This window comes from Cyanistes caeruleus, chromosome 7, assembly GCF_971803275.1.
Source record: "Cyanistes caeruleus chromosome 7, bCyaCae1.hap1.1, whole genome shotgun sequence".
NCBI lineage: Eukaryota > Metazoa > Chordata > Aves > Passeriformes > Paridae > Cyanistes > Cyanistes caeruleus.
This window is the reverse complement of record NC_141707.1, coordinates 27,365,914-27,378,778: the sequence shown is the minus strand read 5'-3', so window position 1 is coordinate 27,378,778 and position 12,865 is coordinate 27,365,914. Positions and strand designations below refer to the sequence as shown.

Here is a 12,865-nt window from a genome sequence, read left to right as displayed (position 1 = left end):
GGCTGTAAATCACATCACCATTTCAAATCAAGTACCAAAAAAATTAACACAAGGATACATATGAGCCCTTTGATTAATATGATCCACCTGGCATTTTGCTGTGACACCAGTAAGAACAGAATCTAATTCCCCAAGGATATTTTTGTGTCTTCACCATGAAGACAGCTTAGTCTCAATTACTCTCCGTCTTCCAAATTTTTCAAGACATAAAGGAGAAATCATCCTCAGTGAACAGTCTTTGTTATTATCTTACTCATTCCTCAAAGCACAGGTGTTCCTCAAAGCAGAGCTCTTCCTGCACACTACTCAAGGCAGTGATACATTGAGAAAATCCAGAGTACAGTAATACAACTATGATTTTTCTCATCTTCTGCTGCCTTGCTGTAACATTTTCCTACTCCAATGATGTACCAGCACCTGGAGCTTCTGCCTAAAATGCATTTCCTGGCTCACACTCAATTCTTCCTCATTAAGTACCCCACGTGCTCTTCTCATCGTAATTCAAATTAGCTTTGTACATTCAGTCAGCCAGTTCTTTCATTTTTTCTATCCTCAAAACAAATATAAAATGCAAAAGAAAAATCTCATCATATGCTAACACGGAATATTTAACTAGATAAGACATTCATGAGCCATAGAGATTTCCAACACAGCACAGAAAAAACACCCCTCAATGCATCTGCAATTCAAGAACAAAACATGCAACAACAAATAGCAATGAATTGAACCAGGAAGCCCCAGGTATGGACAGACTCAGACCGCTCACACATGGAACTGTACAGAGCTCAATAATACCACCAAGAAGACAGGTAAGCGTGTAATTAATATACACTGATGGAAACTGAGAAAACCGCGTGTACATGAACAGATAACACATAGTATGTAAAAATCCAAGTATTCTTTTACATGATTGTGCAGCATTTTTGTAGCAAGTAGGTCTCAATGGACAATTTTTTAAGTTTATACCCATATGCAGTAGGCACTGTTTTAAACTGGATGACTTACAGAGTCTAAAACACTAAGACACTGCTAAGCTATCAAATGCACAAACTCTTCATTGCTTTACACTTTGGTAATATCAACCCAAACCCTCTTAATAATATTTAAACCAAAATGTAAAAATAGAAACCTAGGTTTCTCAAAACACTCCAGAACTAAATGCAAAGACACAAAGACAATTGTATTGTCACAAGGTTTCCTTCTTGCACCCACACTAGAACAGCCCTTAGCAGCAGGTACTAAATTTTAAGGACATCTACGATACTTCATTATTATACCTTTCCCTCAAGTGATAAAAATGTAAAAACCCTCATAAATACAGCTAATAAGGAAAACTAACTACAGACTCAAAAGTTCCAGAGAAATGATTGCTATGTCTGTTCCCACTTCTAACCATCAACTTGAACACAACTGTTCCACTGCTAAGGTTGCATTTGTGTCAAGAGAGTAGTCCTGCTTGTCTACAGTAACTGCTGCTGTCCAGCTGAAGCTTAATGACAAGAAGAAGATCTGAAGCCAACAGATGATCCAGCTGTAAAGATTTTACATTTTAATTAATAATCAGCCTATGTAACTGGTCTCACATTTCTACAGTATCAATGCCAACACAAACAAAGGAGTAAATGGAATCAACCCTCTTGGCCACTGCACAGATTCGTATCTTTTAAAAAACATGACATGCATAATGCAGGGATTTCAGGAAATTACATAACACTAATTATGACATATAACAAATAAACTACAAATAATGGACATATGCCTAATTGTGATAGAGCTGGGACAGCAGATAAAGCTCTCCAAAAAGAGATCCTCACTTTCAAATCTTGGTGCACTGTGTATATGTGTATAAACAACTGATCTCACTCAGTATCATGGTCTACTTGGATTTGTGGTGATGAAGTCTCACCAAAGGCCTTCTTGCAGTCACAGCATACGAAAGACCTACTCTTGCATGAATAAACTGGTTAAAATATAAAAGACAAAGGACATAGTTTTTTCACAAGGAAGCAGGATACCAGTGGGCCTCCACAACAGCATGTTGTTCTATATATTCTAAATTATCCAAGAAACCGGAGCTTTCTGAAACCGCTGTTATTTGGGAGAGTAAGGAGAGGACTGACTACAGTGGAGGTGGTGGCCAATCAAAGACATAGAATGGGTTCTACATGGGAAAAGAAATAGGCAAGGTGTGACTCTGGTTTCAATAACATTTGGGTGTGGGGAAAAGGTGATAAAGGACTACAGAATTGTACAAGGAACAGAGAGATGTATTTTTATAATACACAGAGAATGTCCACTCTCCTCCAAAAGAAAGGTGGCACCAAAGGAGTTCAGTACAAATGTCTAAAAAGTTTTAAAAAAGTATTTTTTACTAGAACCACAAACATAAAATCATTCTATAGAGAATTTCTTACAAAAGGGTACTTGGATGACAGATATTTATTTAGCTGTATGCAAAAAAAGTCTGAGAAAAAAAATCCAAACATTACTAGTTACAAAAAACCTGTACCAGATTTAGAATCAACCTTTACTAAAAATAATTAAGGATTGAAAGAATATTCAAGCTAAGAATGCTTACACTGTTCTCACTCCTCCATAAGCATTCATTCATTCTCATCATTGAGGGAAGAACACTGGATTATCTTTTGTTTCATTCTATCACAAATTAAGACTTTACCTAAAACTTGCCAGACAGTTCACCAATAACATATAAATTTTTCTTTTGAAAGTCTCATTCAGTATTCATGATAGTGCCAGTATCACAGACACAGAAGCACAGGAGATATTTCATGAAGGAACTTGCTGCAGCAAGGCATTCGTTAAGTCAGTCATTAAGAAGTCGTTATGTTATCCACCTCATCCCTGCCTGAAGTTACTGTGCTCACTGCTACCAACTGCGCAAAAAATGCTTTTCTAAACCAAACTTTACACCGAGACAATTATCATCAAGCCATTATGGAAAAAAGCCCCACAATTCCCATCAGGGTTTGCTATTCAAATTGATTTTTATTTTTAAAACAACGAATCATGCTGGAGTTACAAAAATTGTGGAACTGCTAAAAACACACGTAGTGTGACAAAACAACAATTAAATACAGGTTGAACTTCACCAGTTTTCAGCTGCTGCATTAATAAATTGTTAGGGTGACAAATCTCTTGCTCTTCAATAGAGGGTTGTATATTTTTTTTAGATTTTCTTTAGAAGTTTAATTTCTGCTTGTGTCCGTTTCTTAGCTCTCTGATCTTTTTTTTATTATAAATTCAAACAGTCTGATCCAGATTTTTCCAGTTTTCAAATGTTTGTTCAAAGATGAGACTATAGTTACTTCTGGTAACATGGCATTTAAACTGTTGGCATTTACAGACTTCTTGTCTAAATTATTTTCAAAAAATTTTAAGTACAGGTGAGATGTAATCAACACTGACTGCTTGAATACTTCTTCCTGCAAGAAACTAAAAAATCTTCATCAGTAATCATTATTGGCATCCATTTAAATTTTTGTGAAGAACACGCTGCTGAAAGAATTGCAAAATTTGTCCCATCTGTGATCTAGCCTCAAGAAATATGGATGAAATAATTTACTTAAGTCTGATAAAATGGAGTAAAACCAGGGAACATGCTGAACACATCTGTTCCATATCTGACTCTGCAATTTTTCCAATAAAGCATGCCTATAGGATTAAAATTTCTTCTGCTACATCACTGGACCATATGACATCTCATATGGGCAAAAGGCTTGTTCAGGTACAATCACACTGAGAGACACTACCTCAGCAATATAATTTACTTCAAAAGACAGCACACGCATAAAGCAGACCAGTAACGGGACACTTTTGCCAACAGAAGTTGCATCTAACCCTAGAAGAACTTGTCCTCGATCAAATTTCCTACTGTAGAACATGCTTACATTCAAAAGCCACAGCGATTGCACATGCTGGGAAAGAGACACGAAGAGCAGCGAGAGCATACTCTGCTAAGTCTGAAAATGCTTAGAAGAAAACTAACCCAAAATAAAGACTGAATTCAATACAGTATAAGGTATAAGGTTATATTCCTTGGAAAGGTAACTCTAATTCATATATATGAAGAAAGAGATAGCTGATACAACAAACACTAGTATGAGCTCCTATGTTAGTAAATGCCAAGAGCCAGGAACCTGATACTGTAGGCAGAAAAAGAAAAAAGCCCCAACAATAAAACCAAACCAAAACCCAGCCATACCTGCATGCACACACCCTAGAATGATATTTTAATAAGGCTGTCGTGTTACTTCTGCTTCTTGCTGAGTAACTTAATTACTCTGTTGCTCAAAAACTGTCTGTAGAAATTTGAAAAAGATACAGGCGAATCAGTGCCTACTGAGACTGAACAAAAAAAAATCCTGTTTGCACAGTGTAGTAAAGTCTAAAGTAAAAGTAGACAGAGAAAGACTCTTCATGTATGTAAACACTTGGTGAAAAGAGCACAGAAACCATTATCCTGAATGAGCAGTAAGAATAGGATGAGAATTAACTGGCTTAACTAGCACCAACCATTTAACTAGAGTTAAATGTTATGAAAAGCCTGCTAACAACAATAATAGTCATGTACCAGCTATAAATAGACCAGTGAAGAGATGTGGTATTCCCCTCTTCTGAGTTTTTTAAGAAAAGATCAGGCAGGTATCTGTCACACATGATTTCAGAATGTTTCCTTCTGCCTCTGGTGAGGGCTGACCTCATGAAATCCCTTCCCTTCTTACATATCATCATTTCTTCCTCCATCCAAATGAGAAATGCTCTTCAGTGTTATCATACCTGAGCTTCAAAAGTACAGTCTTTCCAATACAAATATCTGAAGCATATGAATTTTATTATGTTGTTGTTGTCAGATTGTTAGTGTACTTGGCACAAATCATCTCAGGACAACAAAAAGCAGCATCTTTTACTGCTGCAGATAATCTGCAAAAATGGACAAATGATGACTGGAAATACAGAAAGAGAAGCAAGTGAGAAAGATATTGTGAAGGAGTCAAAGAAAAAAATGGCTGAATACAAAGTTACAGCAAAGAAAATATACTTTAGCCTAAAAGAAAACTATTATCCTCTCACATGAAACACTGAGTTAAAGTTTTCTGGTATATCTTAAAAAATATGCAATAATTTGAGATACAGAAGTACACGTAAGTAAGACTTGACAAACGGATGGGACAAAGACACATCTACAGGCCTCCCTGCATTACCAATTCCCACCTGCCACTTTTTAAAGGACAATGCAGATACTTCTGCTTTGGCCTTGCTCAAGTAAGTCCAGCTTCAAGTTCCTCATCAAGCTGGGCCCTAAACTATGCCACATGTGTATTAGTGGGTCAAATATCTCTAAAGCAGTGGTTCCCATTTCCCAGGGGAATCCCTGCAATATCACAACACAGAACTCCATCTTTTCTCACTGTCACCAATCTTCCTGTTGCTTCTAAAAGATTATATTTAAGATGAATATATTTAAACATACCAGAAAACCCTGCAAATAAGCATGGTTAGACTAAGAAAATGGGTTTACATAGAGCCGTAAACTTAATTTGTCATACAATTAAATCAAGATGTCATGCCAAGATTCAGAAGTGAGAAGTGAATCACAAATAACACGCTGAATTCTGGACATGTTCCCATGTTCCCAATGTTATTCTGTAAGCTGTGTGCAATCATAGCATGCATGATCTATTTTGACCTTGGCACTACAAAATACCAAAATATTAAAATAGCAAAAGAAGTATTTCTTCCTAAAGAGATTTTTCTCTTTTTTCACAGAAAAATCAGTGTGCTTAACAGAATTCACAATTTTATTTATTTTTTTTATTTTATTAACACTGTGTCAGTTTTACTTCAGAATTTTAAAAGCTTGCATTAAGAAATTAAACCTTCAGAACAGCAAATCTATCGGCCTAATTAGATAAACCTAGGGTCACTAGGCAATATTTACGTTAGTTTGCTACATATATGAAAATGCATGACATTTTCTGAAAATTAAGATGTACTTAACTACATCAATCAGTCAAATTTTCATCATTTATTTATTTTTTTCCAAAAAGTCTAAACAAAGGATAATGTTAATAGTATGAAACATCTTCTAAGAAGATATTACTAGAAAATATGTTCATTACTCCAAACTAAATGGGTACCTCTCCATAGATCAGAATACCATTGGTTGTATGTTGTGGAAAAAGGGGAGCAAATGAAAGGAATTTGATTCAGGCAGCATTTTATAAGAAAACATTACTTTTAAGTTCAGAAGATGCCCAGTTAGAGAGACACTGTAAAACCTGTCACAAAACCAGATTACTCATTACTTTTGACTCAGTTTGCCAAGGTAAAAAGTCAGCCTTCAGTTAAAACGAAAGAAAAAAATACAAAACTTTAGACTTCCAAGATTTCAAAACTTTTTTTCTCCACAGTTCTCCACAAATACATATTATCAATGTCAAGGTTTTGAAAACCAGTAATTCTGATTTGTACCTAAATATAAACAACTTCTAGGAAATGATCAGGAAAAAATGTGAAGTTAAAACTGTAACTGTGGACTAAAGTTACAGCTTAACCAACTTGCTCTCTTTCTCCAGAAAAAACTTTCTAATAAAATGTCTCCTGCATTTAGCATCACTAAGCTTTAAATTCCACAAGACTGTGCACTGACTAGCTTTCCCAACATTCAGAGCAAAGAATCACTGACACATCTGTGACCAAAATCAAAAGACTATTCATTAGTTTTATCAACATAAAGCAAAAACAAAACAAAACTTGCCTACTGATATTAAACAATAACACAATGCTTATTTCACCACATTAATAAATTCTGTCACAGCTCTCTATCTAAAAACATTTACTATAAAGTCTCCTAAGATTACCGGACTGTCTTGAAAAAAAAAGGTTCCTCTGACAGTTTAGAAATCTCAGCAGGCCAAGGCAAGCAATGCAAAAATTTCTGTTTTCTTCACCTTAGTCCTCTATCAGTGTCAGGTAAACCACCTCTTCAAACACCAACACAGAGTTCATCAAGGCAAACTCTATACAGATTTTTTCTTCTCAAGCAATAAACCAATCTGACAAATGTTATCTTCCTTTATCAAGATACACTAAAACCCTGGGGAAAAAAACCCAAATTAATTACATACATCTTTGCTACCTGAATCAAATCTGGGTTCAATACATATTACTGGCAGTCATGATAGAACACAGCATAAAGGAAACAGGAATTACAGCAAGTTCTGATTTTTAAATAGATTTCTGAGGAAATTAGTTAATTACAAAGTCACTGTAAGGAAAGGTGTAGGTGAAAGCAGGAAAAAAATAGCAACAAAAAATAATTATTCTAAGGTTTTTCAATGTGGCATAAATACTAGCTCATCAATGTCCCTTCCCTTAAAAATATCCACAGGGAATTCCACAGGAAAGAACACTTTCTAGGCTATTTCGTTAGTAAGCGCTCTGCCACGAGAGAACCCAAGAGGTTGTGCAAGACAAGCCTGCAGCCATTCACTCTGCTAATACATCTCTGCCATATACACAGCAATACAATTCCGAAGGCCTCCAATGCTCTGCAACGTGCTGCATTGTTTAAACAAACGCTGTAGTTGAGAGACATTTTCTGCGCCGACTAGAAATCCCCCTTATTTCAAGGAAGGCTTCTATTATATTCTACCACCCTCTTAGAGGACACTGCATGATACAATACAGCTTAGAAGTGCTCAGCTAATTTAGCGCTTTGATCTTCAGTAATGCCACAGCCAAAAACTAAAAGCAGATTTATGAAGCAAGAGAAACCAAGGGAAAACAAAACAAAACCAAACCAAAAAAGCAAAAAAAACCACAAACCCCTAACCTCGTGGGTGCTGCAATGCACTTCAAAAGCAATACGGGAATAAATAATCCAACATTCACTTTTTCCCCTGACAAAAACATCTCGCAGAATCTGACCTACATACCCAATTCACAGCACTACCACTGCAGAGCAATTCAAAGACGAGAAACCACAGCATCAGCGCGCAATCACAGGAAGGTTTAAGGTGACATAGAAATACTCGGCAGGCACATAAAACACTTAAGATACTGCAGCGGTAACGTAAGTAAGCAACATTAACGTGTGACTCCCGGCACAGCAAACAACTACACCGCCGCGTAGCCGCACCTGCACCGGGCCGGGTTCGTGCTGCCCCCCCAGCCCGGACACCCCCGGGACGCCGGGGCCGCCCCAGGGCCCCCCAAGGCGCCCGGGCAAACCCGCCCCGGGGTTCCCACGCACTCGGGCCGCCCCCCGCCCGCCCCCTCCCTCCCTCCCCGCGCACCGACCTATGTCACGGCGGAGGCCGGGCGGCCGCCGGGGACCCCCCGCGCTTCCCGGCGGCGGCGGGCGCAGCCCCGGCTGGGCGGGCGGCGCGGAGGGAGCGGCCAGGATTCCGGAGCGGAGCCCACCCCCCCGGGGGAGGGGGGGAAGGGGCCCGGGGCCTGCCCGCGCCGGGGCACGGCGGGGACGGTGACAGGCGGCGCCGAGGCCGGCGCGGAAGGAGCGACGCGACTCGGCAGGCGGAGTGGAGCGCGGCAGGTGCCTCGGGGCGCTGCGGCCGCGGCGGGGCCGGGCCGGGCCGGGCCGGGGGTCCCGTCGGGCGTGAAGCGCCGCGGCCGCCGCTGCTGCTGCCCGCGAGCTCCGCCCCGCGCGCGCCGGGCCCCGTGACGGGGAGGGAGCGCGAGGCGTCACCGCGCGGCGGCGTCACGGCGAGGGGGCGGCGCGCGCCCGGGAACTGCGGGGACGCGTGCGCGCCGAGCCCGATCCCGGGGTTCGAGGCCCGCGCGGGACCCTCCGCGGCACCCCGGCCTAGCGCCGTTCGCTAGGCCGGGCAGGACGGGAAGGTGCGCCGCGCTACAACCATTGCTATTGCTCACTGCAACAAATCCCCAGCCTCTGCCAGGCCTCGACCGCAGCCCAGCGCAGGACGCGCCGCCTTGACTTGCCTCTTACAGGGGCTGCGCAGGCTTTTAGGACAATTTAGAACGGCGTTCTGCCGCCTTGAGGTCGCCCATTTCTCCCGGCAGACTGACCGCTCTCTGCAGGAGGCACCTGCTTCCCACAGGAAGTCAGTACATGCAAGGAAGAAGGATACTACCCTCAATTAATCAGCGAGGAAGCAGTCTCTGATACGTAGCAGAACAGCTATTACAGCTACCCTTGCAGTCTTAAGTAACCGATGACGGTAAATAATAGCAGGGCGCTGTAATTAGTTTTGTAAAGATTTGACAGTAACCGTACAGGCACGAACCATTGTGTGTGAGATGCACGAATGACCTGTGCGTGTTTAGCGGACGCCCTTTGAGCCAATGCCAGGGCCCGTGTGTTCACACAGAGCTGTGCAGAGAGCAGTGAGCTGTGCTGGGGCACCTGACTCCACAGCTCAGTAATCCCCGCTGAGCTGCTGCTCACATGCTGCTTTCTGGGCATGTGGTAAGAGGTATTTAATGTGTAAGACATCAAGAGGTTTGCAAATCCTGGACAACCCTCAAAATCTATCCAAAACAAGGGTTGGGAGCTACTTTGCTCACCCTTAACAAACCTGTGAAATAATAATTGAACAGAAGTTTAAGATTTATGTGTCAGTTTCCAGCGGGAACCACATACGAAACTAAGTAATTGCCCATCATGGTCCATTACATGATTATTTTGAGAGTTTCAACCAAAATAGGCTGCAGAAAATGATAAAAGCAAATACTGCCATATTTTTAAAAAGGCACGGAAAAAAGACAACCAGCTGATAAAGCACATCCAAGAAAGGCACAAGGCACTGAATCACTGATGCCAGAGCCATCATGCAGGAGACAGTCATCTCAAAGCTAAGACACTTTGCTCCAGACTTGGGAAAATTGTCAGTGGTGCTCACGAGACACTTTCCACGACCAAGAGTCTTTAATTAGGAAGTTAAAAAGGTGACCTTTTTTGCCAAACAATAGGGAAACAGCCAAGAAAATGCTGACGTGATGCTCCTACACCATCAAGCAAAATCAATGAGCCACAGCTGCTTACACAGCTTTGAAAACACATCCAATGTTTCCCTTGCCTTAATGTTCCATTTCACAGCCATTTGTCAGTTTAGCATCTTGTAACTGGATTTAACTGATGGAGGAGGGGTTAGTGAATAGTTGGTTTTGAAGTCAAAGTTCTTTCAGTACAGAAGAAGCCAGCAAGGATTGTGGAAAATCATCCCACATTCCTCTGCCCATGTGATGCTTTGTATTGCTGCACAAAGCCTGCCCAGCACAGAGCACAGTCGCGAGAGTGCCTTGCAGAGGTGATTGTACATCCTGACAGGCATCGCTGCTATCATGCCACAATCCTGAACTCAGAGCATCTTCAGTAGCAGGAGCAGGTTAAACAGCTAAATATTGACTTTGAAATAAAAAATACCTATCAACACCCAGGACCAGCACTTATGACACTGGCTTACACTAAGCTCAGCCCAAACCCAGGGGCATGGTTCTGGGATCATGTGTCATGCTACCAGAACATGCTTACAGGAACAGTGTAATTGCCAATATGGAAAATAATAGTAAAAAATAGCTGGCAGGAGTTGAAATAAAGTATATTGGTTATTTATCCATACAATTCAAACCCTGTACCGATGACAGAGGTTGGGAGGTGTGGGAGTAGAAATGATAGAATAGGCACATTGCAGGATAGTGTACTCAAGCAATTGACTGAAATCTGGGAGAATGGCTCTCCCTGAATTCCAGAATCAATACATCATTGCAATGAGAGGTTCTCACCTCCTATGTGTATTGCTTGAGGCTAACAAGTGTCTGTGTTAGTTAACACTAGAACCACAGCTTCTGAACTCTTCAAAAAGGAACAGACCAGCCCCTTTTCAGAGCCGTGCCATCATTCTCCTTTTTCTCCCAAGTTTGCCTCCCCACCACTCTTTCCTATAGATGGCACCATATTACACGCTTTGAATGACGTCCAGAAAAGGGTAAGTTAGTGATTAATTTAGCATATATTTTAACAAAGGAGGGGTTAACTGACAAAGGAACAAGCTGCTGGAGACAGAGCAGATAACAGAAGTCAAAATGGCTTCTTCTAGGAACTGCTGTAGGGTAAAGCTTGTGATGCCAGGATGTTATAACATGATCCAGAATCTTTCCTCATCAGTAGGAGGACCAACAGTCTGTTTCTAAACTTAAAACCAGCTCACATGCATTGAGCAAACAGCAGTATTATTTCAAACCTTTGTTAGTCATGTCTGCTATTGCTCTTCTGCCTTCCCATGACAGAAGGAAACAAGTGCCTGCATCTTAGTACTTCCACTTCTACCCAATACAAATGCACCACCACTGTAAGGCTGGTGTGAAAAGAAAGGGAGAGGACAGTCCTAAACCACTGCTGGAAGATTCATAAAAATGTTATATATGCTAAGTGATGTTGGGCAGTAGTACTGATAGGTTTGTCTGCTCCAACCCCACCAGTGAAGTTTATGAAGTAACTCATTTACCTGTAGGTCTTGGCTGTATTCAGTAATGCAGAATACAGACACTGTTGACTTTACTAATAAGACAACTCCCCTAACACCTGCAGCACTCAGCCATTTAACACAAGACTGCTATTTGAGATGCCAAGGGGAAACTTGGAGATGCTGATTAGAAGTATATGAAATTACACTATCTTGCAAAGAGCACACTTTCTTAAAGATTATAGGGGATATTTTGTGTGACTGCTCAGAAGACTAAACACAGCCATGAATGCTTATAACAAGCAATGGTTGCCTCATATTTGTTCATTCACATCTTAAAGCAGACAAGGGACCTTACTGCAGAATGACACTGCACAGACTGTTCTCCCTTTAGCAAACATGACAACTGTTAGTCTTTAAAAATGAAGATTTCTACAACACAGACTTCATTTTACACTAAAGTAAACCCACAGAATAATTAGACTTCCCCTTATGTTAAATAAATACCCTGAATGAACAATATTCTGCTTAACACAAAGAGAAACCTGTAAAACATAACACCAGTGCAGTTGACAGATATTTACAGAAGTTCTACTTCATTGAATTACACTGCTGTCACAAATGTAAAGTTCTATAACACCAGACAGTGGAGTAAAGTAGCAGTTGGTAAGCACCTATTCATCCATCAAATGAATATCTGATAAGAATTAGGCAGAATAGGCAAGGCTTAGCCAGGTGTAAAACCAAAGTTTTACCAACCAAACCAACCAAAAAGAGCTTTCTAACAGAATGGTAAATGGAACTGTCATTCTATAGTCTTCTCTTTGCTTATTACAATTATACAGTGCAGTAAATGTTTAAGTTTCAGTGTTTGCTCAGTAAATCTCTGATTCTTCATGAGGTTCCTTAGCTCTTTTCTCACAGTTGCTTTTACCTTCCTTGTAAAATAAATAAAATCAAATTCTCTGTTCTCTGAACTCCAGATACCCCAATCATAAGGTCAAGGATGTTTTTGCTACCACACCCATTTCTTTTAACCTCTCAATGCCCTTTGATCATGGGTTGTTGGCATAGGAAGAGCTTTGCTACAGTTGATATTATCTGCAGCACTACAGCAGATACCTGATACATTCTTGGTGCCAGCTGACACAATACTGGGTTTCTGCAATGTGCTGCAAAACTTTCAAAATAATTTTATATCTACATAAAAATTGACCAAAGAGGCAAGACCAAAATAAAAGCTCTGTTCTGAGAATTAAACACTTCATGTAATCCATGGTGCAAGACAAAAACCAGAAAAACAAAAACCCTTAAGAAATACAAATAAAACAAAACAAAACAAAAACCCAGATTAAAAAAAGAAAGGCTGTTATTATTTTTTACATTACAGCAAGGGAGTT

General features: G+C 40.6%; 1 protein-coding gene across 3 annotated transcripts in view; it reads right to left on the bottom strand.

The window, feature by feature from the left end:
• Nucleotides 1-9,114, bottom strand: part of MAP3K2 (mitogen-activated protein kinase kinase kinase 2) — a 47,598-nt gene extending 38,484 nt beyond the window's left edge. The window contains exon 1 of one of the 3 annotated variants that reach the window (XM_086897935.1): nucleotides 8,983-9,114. The gene's annotated coding sequence lies outside the window, so the exon portion shown is untranslated. Of the gene's footprint in view, nucleotides 1-8,322; nucleotides 8,701-8,982 lie in introns of those variants that run through there. The other 2 variants (XM_086897934.1, XM_086897936.1) reach the window with 2 other exon arrangements.
• Between the last annotated feature and the right edge of the window lie 3,751 nt (nucleotides 9,115-12,865).